Raw genomic sequence first — 19,819 nt, forward strand, 5'->3', positions numbered from 1 at the left:
CAGTGCCTGTGTCACACAGGAGCTGTACTTCCAGCTCAGAGTTTCTTAAGCTGGAAAGGCTTTTGTAGCAGGTATCTTGTAATGCTACAGTCCGTCAGGGAGAGGACAAAGACGCATGTAACTGAGGCTGATCATCATTGCCAGTGCGCATTGGAGAGTCCCAACCAGCTGGAGGAGATGGGTAATGTTCACGGACGCTGCTCTGTGAGGGCTTAGCCTCAGCCAGTAAATCCAGTAGTCGTCTTATACCAAAGCTGGATAAGCTGGGTAAATACTGGTTTGGGTTTTGGAGGGTTTTAGAGTTGTTGCTTTGAGTGTTCAACTAAAACAGACTGTCTCAGGGCTGTAGACTTTTTTGAGTAGTTTCCTCTGCCTACTATCATTGCATTGCCTTCCCTCTGCTCTTCACCCATGAACTGCTCTTGTCCGTCCGACTTGTTTCCTGCCTTCACATAGGGTGAGATTCATCTGCATTCGTCTGTAGCCATCTAGTCTGAGCTCAGTGTCTAGACTCACTTTATGGAGGGAGAGAAGCAGACCTTTCTAGAGAGTGATTCATTCTGTCCTAAAGCAGATGCTTAAGATAGGTCAAATTAATCATTTTCTAGATTGCCTAGTTTCCTCCACTGAAAGTAAAGAGAGCTTGCACTGTCTCAGGTGTAGACTTTTGTCCTGCACATGTTTTCGGTTCAGGGACATGGATTCCACCATAGTGCTGATAGGATGGAAATTTGTGTGTATGAATCCTGAAATTATGTGTGAAATGTTTGAGGAGCCTTACGTCAAGGAGATAGGAAAGGTTTGTGGCACAAAGTGAAACTAAGAATTTAGGAAGCACAAGTAGACCATGGGAATTTTGCTGAAGGAAAAAATGTTCAGTTTGGGCCCTGTGGAAATACACACTGTATTTTAAGTATTCTGAGTGGGGTTCTCATAAAAATGTAGCACAGCAGTTTTCCCAGACCCCAGTAAAAAGGCTGAGGATAGTCTGATACCTTGTACAGTAGGTCAAAAAAATTAAGAGTTGGTCCACAAAGAAATTCTGTCAAAAATAAGTATGAAAGAACCGCATGATATTAAAAATCTCAGATGTGAAAAATACTTCCTGCTGAGGAATGTGTGTGTGTATTTTTGGTTTCAGTACTCCTCTGTTGCAATATTACAGATAACCACAGAAATAGACAGGTGTTTGCGTCCCCTTAGAGGAGTTCATTGAGAACAAAAATCTTCCTGTGTGGATCTCTCTGCACACCTTGGGCTTTGTTTCCAGACACTTTTCAAAACAACAACTCCGAGTAGTTTTTTCTTCCTCTTGTTATGGCAACAGAAGTATCCAAGAACTGTTTTAATTATGTATCTGCCTCAGCAACTCTGAACTGGGTTTTGATTGTTGGTAATAAGTGCAGAGTGAATGACTCTTCCTATCCTAGATCAGTGTTTGACGTATGCTCACTCTGTACTGGAATCTCCGTGCTGGGAGCTCATTAAAAATGCATTTGCTTCAAGGAGATGTAGGAATCAATTGTTCATTTGCTAAACAGCTGTATGGATTTTCCTGTTTTTTATTCCTTGCTTTCCTTTTTTTACTTTGTTTTGCTTTTCTTTTACAGCTCTATCTTACTTTATTTGAAAGAGGAAAGCTAGTGAGGACCTGTGAGCAGTCTGGCAGCTTCTGAAAAATCTTCATGCTCTAAAGGATAATCCAGAGTTCCCTGAAGAAGAACGCAGTGAATGTTGTGAGTTCCTAGCAGCGATAATGTGTACTTGCAATTGTGTCTTTTGGGGGGTGGTATCTGCACTGTAGTGTTTGCTCCCATCCCTGTGATGTACTGAGCATCTTTTAGCTCTGCTGAAACCAAAGGTAGATGTGTTTGGGTTGGACTGCAAAGCCAGACTTGAATTTCTCTCCCGCTCTCTTTTTTCTTTCTTTTAATGTCTTCAAGGGCAAAATATGTTATCTAAGGAAAGATGCTGGGTTTCTTTTCCTTGGACTGCTACAGTTATTTAACACATTACTGTCGCTTTTTAGTTAAATATGTAAGCCTGCTTTTGAAGGCCTTGTGACTGTGTAGCATAACAAGAATGAAAAATATTATGGATAACAGTTCAGCGATCTACAGGTCAGAGTCAGGAGTTTTATACATGCTCATACAATGGTTGAAATTATTTGGCCGTTTCAAATTAGAGGAATGCAAATGTGGTTACTTGCGCCTGGTATTCTAAACTCCTATTGCTTTGATCAGTGTGTTATATTAGTTTGAGTATTTTCAATACAAATGCTCCTTTCAGAGGTTTGTGATCATGGGAATTGGAGTAGCACACCTTTCAGAGGGAAACACAGTCACATAACTAAGACCCTGGTCCAGCTGTGGCATTTAATAAAATAAACTGTTCGCGTGAGGGATGGCTAAAGAGAAGGCATAAATATTTTTATGTTCATTGTTTTTCTCATAAAACCCACTGCTTTTCTGGGTTGAAATGGGCAAATCAAATGTAAACATCCTCACAAACAGAGGAAAACAAGAATTCTCTGCCTGCCAGGTTTGAGAATAATCCTTATTTTTGTCCTAAGAAGGAACCTTGGGAATTTCAAAATTAGGCAAGTTAGTATTTAAATCCTTATGCCCAAAGTATGCAGTGGTCCTTCAGGATGTTAGTAGTGACAAAACAGCTGCAGATTCTTCTAGTTTGAGCAAATTAGTTTTTGAACTTTCCATAAATTTAGTAAATATAAATATATTTTATGACTGCTGCGCATGCCTTCTAGCTCCCTGGAAGTTCGATGCCCTCCTTTGCTCTGCTTTCCCCTTTGGGTTCAGGCTTTGGGCAGCAGATTGAGACTGAGTCTAAGCGGTGCTGCTTTCCCAAGAGCCACTTGCAAAATAAATGTTAGAGAAGACACTGAAAAATCTTCATCATCTCTCCTCTTTCCCACATGCTTTGATCTACAGTGAAATAGTTAACAAAGCTGACATTTCGAGTTGTTAGTTACTAGTACCACTAAGCTGCCAAGTTAGTAACTCATTAAGATGAATAAGGGGCCTCTGAGACCTGGAGCTTCTCACTGTCTATGTATCCAAGCAGACATGGCCATATCAGCTTATTCCCACACTTTGAAAGACTTCTTTGAAACCACAAGGGCTTACTTTGTACACTGACATCCTAGAGCAGAGGAGGGCAGCCTTAACTAATAATAATAATAATAAAAAACTGTCCTAGCATGCAAAGCTGTTGGGATAACAGGAGATGTTTGTTCAAGATGTTGCAATCACCTCCACTGATTGCAACAGCAGCACCACCTCATGCCGAGGAGAGCGTTCCTCGGGTCCTCTAAGGTATGTGGTGTGCCAGATCAGCCAGATAAACAGCAGGAGAGAAGGAGGCAGTCATCAGCCATGACAGGGGACAGAACATCTGTCTTAAGATGCTATCAGCGTGATTATTACATTCTGCCCAGTCGTAAATGGTTTAAAATGAGCCCACTTAAAGCGCAGTGCGGTGGTCTGCTATTGCGGTGCCAAAACCCCAAATTACAATTGTGAGGCCCAGGTTTGTGCAGAAAAAGCAGCATTCTTCTCACCAGGTACGGATGGAAAGTGCTCTTGAGAATGGCTCTCACCCTGGCATCCAGGACCGGTTTCTTTCAGGAGTCATTCACAGGTGATGGAGAGCTCTTTAGAAGTTCCTTGAGAGCGATATTGTCACCTGGCTTCTGTTTGGAGGACAGTGCTGCAAGAAGGAGGCGGTTGGCCAGGCTCCTCCTCTCCCCTCCCCTCTTTTCTTTATCCTCTCGGAGAGACAGGAATACGAGAGATGAGGAGAGATGGTGATTCTGCTGAAAGGAAATGCCAGCATACAGTGATTTTACTGAAAAATACTGTTCTCTCCTCCCTGAGTGTTTGCAGGGTGTTGTCACGTTAAGATGTGCGGAAAGCAATCAGACCTTTCCAGTTGCATGTGGTAGCTGTTCTCATCCCTTCTACCTCCCCCTCCTGCCACCCAGGGAAATTTCAGAGGAAGAGGGGTGTGAGGAGGGAGGGGGGCAGTAAATTGGGACCAGCGTCTCGTATCCACCTAGAAACTGCCTGTTTACTAAACAGTGCAAATTTCTTGCTTCCTTTCTTCTGCTCTCCTCAGTTGGATGAAGCACATTTCTGGAATAGCAGAGCTGGTACAAATCAAGTCCATATTCCTCTTTTGCAGAGAGAAAAAGGGATGTCAGGAGGATTCATTAAGGAGGAACGTTTATTTCACTTAGTGAGGGGTAAAAATGAAGCGAGGCGAGGCTCCTTTGCTCTCACAGGAAGGTACCTTGTGAATTCCAGCGTATGGTTTTGTAATTTTCTGATAGGATTTAGGTATCCTGAGGTTTTTTTTCCATCCAGAAAACATATGCCGCAGCTTTTTTGGAGTGCTAGCTGCACAAGCAGAAACACATTCTGACAGGACCAATGAATAAAGTCTTCGTGCTTCTCACTCACAGGCATTTCTTCACTTTTTTTTTTTGTGCTTATGCGAAACCTCTGGCACGGTTTGTGGGAAATGGAAAATAAATCTCTAAATCCAGTATGTGTCAATAATTGAAACATCTTCAGTTGATCTCATATCTATAACTATTGTTTTGGGAAAACTGCAAATGGCAGGATAGTAAACATCCCTGCTCCTTGCTCCGACAGGCTTTCTATGCCCGGCTTTGGTGGGAACCTGCCACCGTAAGGGCTGAGTGCGATGCTGGAGAGGATCTCGGGGACTGTGGCCACACAAGGCTTAGCCCCGGTCCCATCCCATTTTTGAGCTGTCGTCTCCTTTCTCTGCTCCTTGGCCCTCCTTGCTCCCTTCACCCTGGTCCTGTCTTGTCCATACTCCTCCTCTGGCCGCTGGCTGTTTTTCCTGGCACCTGGATCTGTGGCGGGGCTGGGAGCGACGGCTCCTGGAGCTGATGTCAGTGCCGCTTCCTGAGCCGCCTGGCCAGGCTGGCGGCAGCCTGGGCACACCCTCTCCCCAGAGCATCACCACCTCCGCCTGCCTGCACTGTCACTGCGGCAGCCCTTTGGAGAGGAGGCATACACAAGTGATGACAATTGAACGTTAGCGAGCCTTTTACAGCGGTTTTCTGCGAGTGGACATCTCCCACGCCTTGAGCCTCAACGCTGGGTTTGCGGCGTGGTTGAAAGTGATGCCCCGGTGTCTGTTCAAGCAGTCATGAGCTGTGCACACCTTGGGAAAGCAACAGGAAATTTTGGCACATGCAGCCTTAATGTTACTGAACGTCTTTGCTTTTGAATTGCTTTGGTATCCGTATGGTAAACCACTTAATGGTTTTCTACAGAAATTACCAGGCTACCGACAAAAGAGAGAGCTGCGTGTGTTCGTTCTTCCAAACAACTGCCCAATACATGCCACTCAGTATTTATAGGGAGAGGGAAAAAGGGAAGAATCGCTGTAATTTGAGAAATGTTTCTCAGAAATGGCAGTAATTTATTCCCAGGCATTATTCTTCATTAAGAGCTACAGACAGCTGCAGCTTCCCTTTAAATAGAAATTGCACTCTGTAGGCATGCTATACATAGGGCTTCAGGTTTCTGACATTTCTCTGCCAAAACTCAGAAGTATTTCTCACCAAATAAATGTTTATTCAGAAAGTCTTATTTCCTGGCTTTTATTTCATGTCACATGCTTCCGCCGGCCAGACAAGAACGGCTCAAGGCTGACATTTAGGAGAGGAAGCTGAAACAGTTTGGGTCTCTTGCAGGGCTTCAAAAAAGTCTCCAACCGTAAATCCGGGCCTTCGGTTTGGCAGTTTATTTTATCTGATGAACATTGGATTAAAACGGACGTTGCGGAAATGCAGCAGAGCTACTGTGTCTGCGTGGAAGCAAAGCGGGCGGTGGGGGGTGGTTCTGGGCGCGAGGGCGGAAATAAATGTTTATTCAGAAAGTCTTATTTCCTGGCTTTTATTTCATGTCACATGCTTCCGCCGGCCAGACAAGAACGGCTCAAGGCTGACATTTAGGAGAGGAAGCTGAAACAGTTTGGGTCTCTTGCAGGGCTTCAAAAAAGTCTCCAACCGTAAATCCGGGCCTTCGGTTTGGCAGTTTATTTTATCTGATGAACATTGGATTAAAACGGACGTTGCGGAAATGCAGCAGAGCTACTGTGTCTGCGTGGAAGCAAAGCGGGCGGTGGTAGGTGTTTCTGGGCACCAGGTCGGCTCACCCCCTCTCCCGGCCCGGAAGCCGCCATCCTCTGAGTGTGCATGGGTGGCAAACCTGCCTTGGTGGCATGCAGCAACTGAGCTGTTTCAGTGGTGGGGCATCCCCCATACGGTCAGTGTATGGGCACCTACGGACAGCGCGTTGAGAGCGGGGCTGCATCTGCTTGCCGCTGCCACCCACCAGAGAGGTGGCTAGGGTGGCTTTGAGTCCTGCAGAAGGATGATGAGGCCATAAGCCACCAAGCGCTCAGGGACCAGCACAGGGCCGAATGCCTTTTAATCACGTCTGTGCAGCTTCCCCAGCTTTACCTACTTTCTTCTCCGCATACCTGCAGGCTGGCTCCTTGACTCACGACTTTCTAACCTGTCTTTTCTCCCACTGCCTTTTCCAGCCTGGACTGCTGAGCTTCCTCCTCCTTTGTCTCCAGGGCTTATCTGCTGAATCCATACTTTCCATTCGGTGTGCCACCCCCTACCACTCCAGTAGATGACTTTGCTGTCGTAGCAGTCCCAGTTGGTTGCCTTTTGTAATCTGTGGCTATGCTGTTCCTGTCAAATACAAGATGTCTTCCTCCTCCCCATTTTCCCCCAGGTCTCCCTGCACCCCTAAGTTTATGGCTTGCAGTATGCAATCCATGCATTAAAATAATTTTTAGTTAGGTCATTCATTATTCTCTTGCTTTCTTCTCGGCCAATATAGCTTCCAGAGAACTGAGAAGTTGTAATTTCTCCAGGGCTAAAATCCAAGTCTTTGATAGGCAGGCATGATGCCTGGGGCCGCTACATGTTGCTACCGGTTGTCAGCTTTGTAAAACTTACCCTGCAGAGCAAAGAAATCTGGGCACAAAGATTGTTCTCTTCTCTTACTGCAGCAAGCTGTAGTTTCCCAGTCTGTTTTGCCTTCCCTTCATTGTCTTCCAAGCAAATGGCTGTAAGATTATGACTCCCATGTTTGGACTGAGAACAGCTTTTGCCTGAGCAAACAGATTTCTCTTTGGCAGTCACTTTAACTGCTGCCCCAGCTTTTCGCTGTCAGCTTTGTTTCATGATTTGCTGTTAGAGAAGTCCAGGCAGTACTAGTGCATTGGAGCGAGTAAATGAAGCAAGGAAGGCAGGTGAATGCATTTGTTAATGATTACAATACCAGGGTGGTTGCAGTATGGTCCATGAGAGAAAAGCTTCTCCTGTGGTTCAACAGTGTAGTTTATGGTTGCTCTTATTTTTAACTTGGTGATGTCGGCTGGAGAAACTTCAGGTCCTTGCTTGCAGCACTCCTTGGTCCAAGAGACTTCCAGTGTAAACCAAGAAGAAGCACTGGGAACCAAGCCCAGCCGTCACAGATGATAGCATGGTGTGAAAGCTGTTCTAGTATTTGTAAGTTGTGTCTGGGGTGAAGCTGACCAAAACACAGGTGTCCCATGCCTGTTAGAATATTTCTGCTGCTGCTCTTCTGCCTCTCCTCTGTTTCACTGCTGCTTTGCTGTGCTGCTGAGTTAGTGAGCATCACTGGTGAGCTGGTTTGCTGCGCCCATGATGACCCTAACAGTATTTAGTAGCCTGCTGATGCTTCTCTCAAAGCTGATCATGTTGGTGGCAGCAGCAGCAGGAAGAGAATATAAATTAAGCTCTCTGAGAGGGGAGGTTTTTTTCCATTTTCTGTTTGGAGTATGCATTCAAAAGGAAAGGCTGCTGCTACTGGTGGGTTAGTTAAAAGGGATCACGAGCCCTTTGTAGCAGAATACTATTCTGAACCACTTGTTCATTCATATTTATTCCAGGTTTGTTTGCAATTGACCCTGGATGCTTATGTTGGGAAGGAATATTAGATACTCTTCAAAAAACTGGCAGTATTGATGCTATCAGTGTTCCTTCTCAGTGAGTTTTGTTTCTGGTAATCAGCATTGGTGTTTCCAGCTGCAGACACTGGTGAATGTTTCAGAGGCACCTGATGGCACAAAGGTCAAGAGGAGCAAGATAAAGAAGCAAGTTGCCAGGATTGCTCTTAGCTTCTTTGCCTATTGAGGTTGTCAGAACTAGAGACAGGCTAAGGAAACCTGAGATGCTGTAGTCTTTTATTTATTTCTAATGGGTTCTCCTGGCAGCTCTTTAAATAATAGAGAAACCCTCCTCACTGTGGCAAATCAAGTTTATTGCACTAGTTCAAGTTATTACCAAGTTATTTCACTAGTAATAGAAGAAATCTTTGGGGGAGCGAGGGTTGCATTAGATGAGGAGAATTGGGGTGGTGATTTATAAATTCCTTTTGTCTCGCTTCCAACATTTGGACTGCAGTGAATCCTGCTAAAGCATTACAAAAGATGTGCCAATTGAAAGAAGGTAGGCAGAATGTGGTTTGGCTTCCTTGATGGGTGGACATTTGTGACCAGAGCTATCGAGATTCCTTGCAATGCAGAGGTGTCCACAATGGAGGCAGCGGGCAAATTGTGCTTTAAGCGTTCAGCTGCCAGGAGTTTGTCTCTCTGGCAGATAAAACCTCTCTTCTCAACAGCTTGATTTAGTATTTCTGATGCAAATAGTTCACAAAAATAAACCTCAGGTAAAATGAACCTCTGGTGAAGTAAAAGTGAGTTTGATGCTCAGGGTGGAGCAACAGGAAGAGCACTGGAGGAGCTAATGCTTTTCATGTTCACAGTGGTTTGGGTCTATTTTACTTTTTTTTGAAAGGAGTGTTGTTTTTTTGTTTTCTTGTAAAACGATGCACTGCAAGCGACTTTGTTAAAGAATTAGCTTCTTATGGGGAAAAAAGGCAAAATAATCTCTCTGTCATTCAGTCTGCATCAGGTACTGCTGCTGTTTGAGGCGGGAAGGTCCTCGTAACTCATTTCTGAGTTAAGACATGTCCGTTAGATCCACAGTGAGAATTACCAGGATTCTTTTTTACTTTTACTAGATCCATTAAAATGTTTGTATAACTATCTTTATTCAACCTGAGGGATAGCCTGCAGAGTGATTAAGGAGATATAAGTACAAGCACTTCCTTCTTGTTATCATTGACCAGTCAAACCAGTTCAACTGAAGGGGTTTGGCTTAGTGAGCAGTCCTGCTGCTCTGGATGACATTCGTAGAAAGGGTGAGTGAGCTGTAGAGCTTTATATGTCTTCATTATAGGGTGAAGTCTCTTCTTAAATTAAATGAAGCAGGCAGACTTCATTAGCTCTGGGTTTTCTTGTTGTTATTATTATTCTAATGTAATTATCGCTTTTCTTCAGACAGCCTTCTGCTTGCCTACTTACAAATAAACTCTTTCCATCTGGAGAGTATTTTGAGATGGGGAAGGTACAGTGAGGCAGTGAAACTATTGTTAGCACCGTGTTCTTCCTCTCCTTCTATTCAACTACCTAGAATGCTATACAAGGAAATAGAAAAAACAAATACATGACAAACATGATAGGATCCTCCTCTCTCAAAAAAGATTATGCAAAGGAAGACTGTTGAGTTATCTGCCTAAGCACATGCAATGGGAGAAAGCATCATACATCGATCTGTAAGACCCCTGCAGTTCTTTACTTCAAAAAAGCAGCATTAAGAACTGAGGAATCGCCCCATTCTGCTCTCAGATGACAAGACACGTTGCTTCAGCAGTAAGTAGTTCTTGGGCATAATGAAGTACCTGCTGACTGCAGGGAGTAAGAAAGGCTCAGTCACGGTGGGTACATCTATTTGTGCATCTGAGCCCCGTGCAGAGATTCCCAAGCTGACAAGGTGCTTTGCACAGGCTAATTAGCCCTGCTTCTCCCCTTACATCTTCCCTGATTATGTTAATTAGACTGAGCAGGGTGCTGCCTGACACTGGTGAGAGTCAAACAAGTGTGTCAGTACAGCCTTGTCCTGCAGCGTACCCTGTAAATGTCTGAGCCTGCTCAGCACAAGCCCACGAGTCTATGCTGTGTGGCTGTGCAGCACAGGTATTTCCTGGAGTTTTATTGTATGTGCTATCAAGAATCACTCAGCCTTGGGTGACTTGCTGGGACTGCAGTAAAGGTACTAAGCGTTAAGGAAGATCTTGAACAACTAACTGCCTGTAGCCTCTTTGCTCTCAGAAAAACACATGCTGCTTTGTGTCTTCTGTCCTGTTTGTTTTGTTGCACCTGGTTCTGGAGGTGGTGGTCTGGAGCTCTAAGGAAGAGGGCGGTGGTGAGAGGACAGAAGTAGCCAGGCAGACAATCAGAAATGGTGGGACTGAGGAATAAATGTATGAAGAACTTGGACTTTCTGCTTTTCATCCTATTTACGTGTGCAGGACTGGCAGAAAAATGGGTTGGCAGGTTGAATTAGGTTGTGAAACCTCGCTAATTAGCTGTGCGTTCCCCACTCCACCTCTTCCTCCTTCTTCCTTCCCAAGTGGGATTCTTGCAGAATGAAATGAGTGCAGGGATAGGTGACTTTCATAATTTGGTGTTTTAACATTCAATTCCAGCTGTAGCTATTGCAATATAGGTAAGTTTGCTATCAAATATTATTTCAAAGACATTGACGGAGCTTACAGAAGACAGGTTTTAGAAGAAACAATCAAAAAAACTCGACAACCTCAAAATGACAACAAAGGAAACTATTTTTGCTCATTATAGTAGAAATGGCTTTTTACACTCCTGACTATTCTTCCTCTGACTGGCACCTTCCTGAGGAATGTAGTTGAGAATGAATGCGTATGTATACACACATGCCTATCTATATATACATTGATCTTAGTAGGCCTGGGAATGTAAAAGCAAGTGCAAAAACGTATGCTGGTTTTGGCAAGTTGTTTGTTTTAGTTGCAGTTTCCTGATTTTCTTCATTTAAAAGGTGCGTTAATGTTCTGTGTGTGAAGCCTGGAGTGTGATAGTTAGATCTCTTGTCAAAAGATGGATGTCCATGTTTCATTCCATATTGTGAAATGGTAGTCCTCAAAATATCACGTCAAGCCACTACCATGAATAAATAGCTATGCTGCATTATTTTTGGGAGTAGCAGTTTGCAAGACAGTCAGTATGATCACAGCCATTAAGTGAGTAGAAAGTGTTTTGAAAGAGTAGAAAGAGCTTTGTTGACTGAAATGGCTGGGTCAGAGCTGAAAAGGAAGAGTTTGCTGTTTTAAAACATAGCAGACATTTTAGACATTCTTATCGGGATGCTTCAGTAATGCAGTTGTGTGAAAGACTGATAAGGGAACGTGCGATAGCAGCCCTCATAATTTAAGTGCCTGAACTTGGCACGTTCTATGGTAATGTAAAATAGCAAGAAATATAAATCTCATGTTCTGGAATTCCCGGGTCTGCTTATTAGCAGATCAGTGTGTAAACACTGGCTCAGTGTGTCTAATACTAGAAGGATGTGTTTTGTTCTCCTGAAGGGATGTGTGCTGGCTCTGCACCCCTAGAGCATGGTGCGCTGGCTCTGCACCCCTAGAGCATGTATAAGACAGGCTAGATTCAGACTGAGCTGTACTCCGCATTTTCTAGAGGAAGTCTGTTTTGTATAAGCCACACACCAAAGCAGTTTGTAGACAATTTTTCACTGTAATGCAGGTATCTCACCAGTTTTAAATCACTAATACCAGTTACTGGTTTCGCTCGAGCTGCCTAATAAGATCTTGCCAGGAACACCTTAACAGGACAACTCAATCAGAATTGCAGATTTAATGTTGCTCTTTGGTCAGATTGGGACTGGCAGTTTCCAGTTTGCTCCCAGATCTGCACCCATTAAGTGCATAAAAATGGTTTGAAAGAGCGGGAAGAGCTTTGTTCACTGAAACAACTGCATTGGGATTGAAAGTGGAGAGTGGCAGATGAAAGAGTACTGGACCACTAGTGGCAGGGGACGAATTCGAGCGTTTGCACCCCTTGGCCCCCATAGGCCTACAGTAGCTGTTTTTTCTGTTACAAACTTGAGCCCTGAGCCTGCTTGTTGATGTGTGCATGCTCTTAGGGCTGCCTGGTGTGTTAGGGCTGGAGCCTTAAAGCAGTAGGGAACGGTGTTTATCCGTGGTCAAAGAGGGAAGCCACCATGCCAACACAAAGCCTGTTGTCTGATGAGACCAGTGTTAAAGGTAACGTGTAAATCAGTGGTGATTGCTTCTTCAGGAAAGCAAATGGAAGCAGGATAAATGGTCCTTAATTGAGTTACGGTTGGTATTTCAAGGCTTATGGCATAATGCATTTAAGCTCAATGAAGACATTTCTTTTTAAACGTTCCTTCAGGACTTCAAAATGTTGCAAAGAGCGAAGCAAACTATCTGATTGTGGTTGTGCAAAGCTAGTATCGTATCAGTGTAGCTGAAACTGAAATTGCACTCACAAGAGTTCAGTCTCAGTGCCTGTATTGTGCTGGCTATTGGGAAAACCCAAGTGATTGGGTGTAGAAAAGATTTGTCATATTAAAGCATCTCTTTTTGGTTCTGTGGGTTTTTTTGTCTTTCCATTTTTGTTTTGGCAAAGATGGTGTGGGGGATGAGGAGTTGCAGATTGATGATTGTTTGTCTGTAAACTGTCTTACTGGAACGGAGACTGTAGGAGGCTTTCTCAGGGCTCTTAGTCAGACCAGTGCCTTATCTAAACAGTATTTGACCCTTGAAGATACTACATGTGGCTCTCATCCAGCCTACCTGCCTCATCAGAGTGGATGGTCTGATCACGCTTGCAACAGAGTGAGAGGAGCACTCATCTGGGGAGCCATCCCTATGTATCAAACCACTGCGTTCCTGAAAGTCTTTCCTCTCTCATGGCATCCTTTCACTTGATTTATTTTAATGTAGTTCAAAGGTGTACCAGTAAGGAGAATTTGATACCTTGATGAAGGAAGCTACAAAATGAGGGCAATGCTGTGTCCTGACATCACCACATGGTACTTTTTTTGACATTGCATTAATATGCAATAACTTGTAGTGGTGTAGCTATACAGCAGCTCAAAGCAAACACTGCAAAAACTTTGATCTCAGGCAGTGTTTGTCACTACAAATGTAATTATCTGTGTGGACCATCAGTCTTAAGACTAGTAATAGCAGCAGTGTGGGAGAGCTTGTGGTATCCAGTCACAGGCATTTCTACCCTGCTGATGGCAAACAGGCTGACAGCAGGTAGGAGACTGATGGCAGAGGTCAAGTCTTGCTGGGCTCATTACTTGCCTTCCGTTTTATGGTGGAGCAGGGGAGGAATTGTATCCTTGATCTTTACCTGAAAACAATAAGAAAGGAGGAGATACAGAGGAGGATATGTAATTAGAGAAATAAAATGGCAATTCACACTGCTCTTTCGTACAATTTCTTGCATTAAAAAGTAAATTCAATAATTCTTGTCTTATTTTCTAATTTTTTTAGATTCAACTTATAATGATAGGAACATTCTTCCCTTGGTAAGAAGTAATTCTGATATGCAAAATTTGAAACCTAAGGGATAAGACAACGGAAATTGCATTGTTTTACTAAATAAGGAATCATTTAAATGATTCCTGACCACTTTATCCTTTCACATGCGAAGGGAACAAAGGAAAATGGTAAAAATTTAGCCTTGGTAAGGTTTGGCTGAATAGTGCTAAGCATGGCTAGATTTGAAGCGCAGTGGCAATGTTAAGGGTTTCTTAGAGAGGGTCCCCCAGGAGTTTGAGAAGATGCCTGATCAGAAAGCTGGAGTTCAGATCCCACCTTCTCCCTTGCTCAGACTTCTCTGGGTTTCTGTTTTGGTTCTGGCTTGTTTCTTGATTTAAGCAGTCACCTCTGCGGTGTATGCTGGTTGCAGTCAGTCTTGTCCTATGCTGCCTTTTCATGAAATGCATCTACAATGCCTAGTGTACTGAACCTGGTAGAGGTAGGTGTTGTCTTTTGGAAGGAGAATTGCATTTCTTGGTTTCTGTTGTACCTTTAAAATTCTTCCCTTTCCTTCCTGTCTGCAAAGAGACTAGCTGTGTTTAGATATTCATGTATTAACTCCTGCAGCCCCTTCCTCTCGTGCAGCCTGCAGTTTGGGATGACTCCACTGGTAGGGCACTGACTTGCAATCAGGAGACATAGTAGCAGAGCCAGAAGGAAAAGCTATCTGATGGGTGACTTGAGGCGTGTCGTGACCAGTCAGTGCTGCAGCCATAAACTGGAGATAATGATACTGATATCACTCCTTGGTAAAGCATTATGAAATGTTTTCATGAGTATTTCTGCTCCAGAGCCTGGGTGTTTTTAGTCTGGATTCCAGGGAAGTGAGGTGTGTGTGGTGGTGGTGATGATGTCTGTCTGTCTGCTTGTCTGTCCCCATTCCCCCCCTCCCATAACACTGAGTGTCTTGGCAAATTCCCACCAAATCCTGCAGGAAGTGGAAGTCTCAAAGACAATTAAATTCCTACAAATTTTTTTGTGGTTGCTAAAATCAGCAGGCAGGGGAGGTGAGAGGCATGAGTTAGTGCTGACACTGAAGGGGAAGAAACAGCCAAGCTCTCCCCTTGCTAACTCTCTTTGGCAGTGGCTGGCAGCAAGCCCCACCACTGCATCCAGCGGGCCGTGGCAGCCCTTGCCCAGGTGCCAGGCCAGCACGGCAGGATGTGGAGTAAGGCTGGGTTGTTGGAGGATGCCAGAGGGAAGATGGTGCAGAGGCGGGTGAATGCGGAGGGACGGCAGAGACACGGAGCACGAATCCTGCTCTCTCTGTTCTTCGGTAGAATGGGATGTGTTACTAGAAGGGCTCCGACTCAATTTGCCGTTCGAAATCCTGGTGGTGGTTTTGTTTCTGGCTGCTCTGAACATGCCTTCCTCGTGTTCCTGGGATGTTTTCACTGCTCTTCTGTGCAGAGCTGGGTTCCTCTGCCGCAAGGAGCTCTGAATCTTTCCTGGCACCTTCGGCAAAGCTCTTGTGCTCCTTCCCCTCCACGCTGCTCACGTTTTACTTCTGCAGTAAATGCAAATACAGAGCTGCCTTCTTTCCCTGTAGCTGTGGGGCTTCTCCCCATGTATCCCAAGTGGAAGAGCCTTCCCATTCTCATGAAGAAATTCTCTCTTTGTCCTCATTATACACATTTCATGTCTGGCAGGCCCTGTTTTCAGTGACTGCTGAATTTCTCCTTTGCACAGCTCTGTTTGTGCCTCCAGAGTGCTGGCCTTTTTCTGCGCAGGGCCTCTCACTTACTTGGCACAGTGCTCTGGTTTTGTATTGCTCTGTACATTGAAGGCGGCTACACGGTAGTAGTAATAATCACAGGGATGCAAATTTATTATCTCGTGTTTAGTAACTCAGTGGGAGCACATGTTTATCTTGTACGTTTGAGTGCTGTATATACAATAGATAGATTTAAAGTTGACTAACCAAGAAAACATCCTCAAGGCTGAAAGAATAAGCGTGAAAGATATGCAAGAGTTGCAGCCTGGGTCTTCGCACTACTTTGTGTCTGGTGTGCTGACGTACATGGCTGTAGCAGTTAGATGTCTCATTTAGGCACCCAGATGAAGACAAGATAGTTTAAAGCAATCAGATTAATATTGTGTCTTGGAAGAATGAGTTTATACTTTGCAAGAGAGAAGAGATTTGCAAATTGAAATTTTTTTTTAAAAGGAATATTTAAGTAAGCGTCCTTTCACTGGGAAGAAGGGACAGGTAAACAAGTAGCCAACTGACCACAGGCTTTGGGGCTTCTGCAAAGATAAATTATATGAAGACCAAGACTCTTGAACTACCTTCAGGTCAGTTGTTTTCAACTATGTTAGTTTAGGTAGGTTTAAAGTTCAGTTGCTTTGAAATGGAGAAGCCATGACCGGGAAGGAACATGACTGGAAAGCATCAGTCACGGAAAAATACTGTAGCCTAAAGTCAGCTTTGAAGTCTCCGAGTCTTTTTATTGACTTCATAGACTTTAGGTTAGGTCTTTGGTACAGAAAGTCAAGATCAGATGTCTCTCTGAAATTATTTTTCAGGGATTATTTATATATGTGATGTGTACTTCTCTGCTGTTTTAATGAGAATCTCTCAGATCAAACTTTTTATTATTACTATTATGGCATTAGGTTTGTAGGCCTTGGTCAGAGCCCATTGTGGCTAGGTGAAGATTTAAAAGCGTCCTTTCACTGGGAAGAAGGGACAGGTAAACAAGTAGCCAACTGACCACAGGCTTTGGGGCTTCTGCAAAGATAAATTATATGAAGACCAAGACTCTTGAACTACCTTCAGGTCAGTTGTTTTCAACTATGTTAGTTTAGGTAGGTTTAAAGTTCAGTTGCTTTGAAATGGAGAAGCCATGACCGGGAAGGAACATGACTGGAAAGCATCAGTCACGGAAAAATACTGTAGCCTAAAGTCAGCTTTGAAGTCTCCGAGTCTTTTTATTGACTTCATAGACTTTAGGTTAGGTCTTTGGTACAGAAAGTCAAGATCAGATGTCTCTCTGAAATTATTTTTCAGGGATTATTTATATATGTGATGTGTACTTCTCTGCTGTTTTAATGAGAATCTCTCAGATCAAACTTTTTATTATTACTATTATGGCATTAGGTTTGTAGGCCTTGGTCAGAGCCCATTGTGGCTAGGTATTTGAATACATAAATGGTAATAAAAAGACTCTCCAAACCAAAGAGGTCATAATGTGCCTGTGTATGTGTGCGTGGAGGAGAATGGAGATTTCTGAGACTGTGTGTATTGGCTCCCAAATGAACCTACCTTTGCAGTCATTTTGCAGATGGTAGCCTGGGCTGTTGTGCAGTGAATGGACTAACTAGTCCAGGAAGATCACCTCTAACTTCTGGCTGAAAATCCCAGCTTTGAATCAAAGGGAATTTGACTAGAATAGTTTCAAATCTTTGTCTGTTAGCTCGTACTTTATTATTCTTTTTGTTTTATTTTCATGTACCTCCTGTTTGTATTGAAGTAAGAGGTGCAGAAGACCTATTTTTGTAGATCATGCTGTGTCTGTTTTCCTGACAAGACGGGACAGTTCCCTGCGATGCATTTTTAAGTATTTTGTCCTATTAAGTTCCCAGTGTCCAGACCTCGTGGCTTCCTCAACTTCCCTTAAGGAGTTGTTAATAAGTCTTATATTGTATTCAGCCTAATTTTTACTTTTTAAAATTTCCCATTAGTCTTAAGCTGCCCAAGACATCATCTGACATAGTTCTGTCTTACTCATTTATGATGTTGGACATATCAACTGGGGTGGAAGCAGCAGTAATGGGATACTGCAAATCATCTGTCCCTTCAGTACATGCTGGGAGATGCTCCTGAGAAGCTGTCCACATGATATGCCAAACCCCATGTCTTGACCAAAGGAGAGGGGATGTGCTCTGGGCAGGCACTGAAACTTTCACATGTTTAGGTTTATCTGAAGCAAAGTGACTGAGCCTTTTTTGTACTGCCTGATTGAAGTGGTGTTGCTGCACTTCAAAATTTCAAAGGCCTCATTTCATCACTCTGCCTTTAATTTCCTTCTGCTACTTTCAGTTCTTTCTTATTTTCCTGTCAGTCCTATACGTTCCCTCAATACTAAGTTTTCATCTCTTCCTTTTTGTTTCCGCAGTAGATGGTGGAGTCACATCCCACGTGGCTCTGCCATCTGGAACAACTTCCCTGACTCATATTCCTTTTGAGTTTCAACATTATCCTTGGCCTCTATGTGTTAATCTTCCTTCTAATAAAACAATCGCATCTTATGCCCAGAGGCTTTCAGTTCTTCTCTGCTCAGTCTTTCTCCTCAAGACACATAGCTTTTGCTACCCTTTGATACACAAGGTATATTGTGATCTGTGTCTAATAATAATTAGACAAGGAAGACCTATTTTAGGGACACCTAATCACATACTTAAGTCTAATTCCTGTTCAGGACAACACTTCAGGGCACACTTACCTTTTTAACACCCCCTTATCCCTTTGATTTCAATCGGCTTCGCTGATTTAAAGTTAGGTACACGTTTAAGTACTGTGAACATGATAAAGCCTCAACTGTGAAACACGTTTTTTATATTGAAAAAAAAAATCAAACTAAAGCATATTGCACAGTCTGAAAATAATGAAAGATTCAAGCAGAGAAGTCTCATCTTGAAAATGTCAAACATGCTGTAAAATCAAACAAAAATCCAGCAGTCTTGCTTTTCAGTCTGTTGACTCCAAACATTTTCTGCTGTACACTGAGATTTTCAGTAGTTGACATAGTATGCAGTTGTTCTTGCTAAATTAAGAAAGTCTCATGCTTTCTGGGATCCCATAGTAGAACTGCTGAGTTGCAATACTTGCATAAAAAATTGAGGTTAGTTTATTGAGTGGTTGGACACAACTTACAATGCTACTGCTTTTCTCCTAGTGGCTCCCTTAAAGCTTCCATGAGATGGGAGGAAAATACAGCTAATAGCAAGCTGTGCCTGGGCACCACACAGTCCCGGCTTTGTGCAGAGCACGGCTTTGGCATCTGTAGTGGGAGCTCAGTGCATATTAGCAGCAGTACATTCATTGACATAAATCGTTGTCAGAGCAATGGAGGAACGCAGCTGTGTATTTTGTGAGTGCTGGATGCGGTATATCTCAGACTCACTGTGAGATCACGGAAGATCTGCTCAAACTCGTGTCTCAGACTCTAAGTCTTGGGTGTGGGGCACAGCAGTCAGATAACCACTCACTCACTTCTGAAATAAACAGAAGCTCAGTTGCAGGGCTCCTACCCATTTTTCCCCATCCTTGCCCCTTTCTTACCATTTCCTTCTTCCTTCCAGGCAGAAGATCTGTCCAGAGGGGACACATAGGAACACACATCCTTCCTAATTCATAAAAAGTGAGGAAGGGGGGAACAATGCCTGGCTTCAGAGCAGCCATTTAAAGGAGGCTCATTTAGAGTCCAGCCAGTATTGAAATCGGCTGTCCTCAGGGAGAGCACGTCACCTTCGGTGTGTCTCCCACCAAAAGCAAGAAGGGGAAATGCATTCCCATTCATCCCCCAGGAGTAAAGCTGCCCTGGTGTGTCTAAGCTGCACCTTAGGAAGTCACAGTGCTGCTGAGGAGAAGGGGCAGGGAAGGTACAGTCAAAGCAAAGTGGCTTAGACTGCTCTTGCAGCCCACAAAAGCAAAGCTACCAATTAATTTATTATGGAAACCTACATGGTGCCGCTGTGGCCCAACTTTGGGCAAGTCAGTACAAAGAAGAGAGTAATACCATAGGTTGCAGAGTGTTTTCATAGGTTTCTCAAGGTTTTCTTTGTTTGTTTTCATTTGGTTTAGGTTTTTTTGCTTGGCTTGCTGTCCCTGCCTAAGCATCCAGCTAAAGTTCTTGGAGTCACGGCCATCCTCTCCTTGCCCCGGATCACTGAGGAGTGATGCAGTGACTCCTCGTTTGCTTCTGGAGTGATGACACAGGCAGCATTGTAGCATGAGAATATTTTTGAAGCCTGAGTGTGGGCGTATGATTGTCAAAGTCAAGGGGGTTTTGGTATAGAATTCAAACCACAGTGCTTCGTTAATGAAGGGTTTGCCTTTGTCCTCCTTAAAATGAGGAAAGTAACTGAAGACTGTATAATGCTTCATTCCGTGTGAATCATGGGGATTGCAGGCTAAAAGTGTATTTGCTAAAGTTGTAGAATCATAGAATCATTAAGGTTGGAAAAGACCTCTAAGATCATCAAGTCCAACCGTCGACCCAACACCACCATGTCCGCTA

The 19,819-nt window shown here is 43.6% G+C and overlaps 1 protein-coding gene across 2 annotated transcripts in view; it reads left to right on the forward strand.

Moving 5' to 3' along the window:
- Positions 1-19,819, forward strand: part of ATXN1 (ataxin 1) — a 169,582-nt gene that overhangs the window by 73,097 nt on the left and 76,666 nt on the right. For both annotated transcript variants that reach the window (XM_009273711.2, XM_009273712.2), the window contains exon 2: positions 1,611-1,736. The gene's annotated coding sequence lies outside the window, so the exon portion shown is untranslated. The remainder of the gene's footprint in view (positions 1-1,610; positions 1,737-19,819) is intronic.

Source organism: Aptenodytes forsteri, unplaced genomic scaffold (assembly GCF_000699145.1).
Source record: "Aptenodytes forsteri isolate BGI_AS27 unplaced genomic scaffold, ASM69914v1 Scaffold63, whole genome shotgun sequence".
In the NCBI taxonomy this organism is placed as follows: domain Eukaryota; kingdom Metazoa; phylum Chordata; class Aves; order Sphenisciformes; family Spheniscidae; genus Aptenodytes; species Aptenodytes forsteri.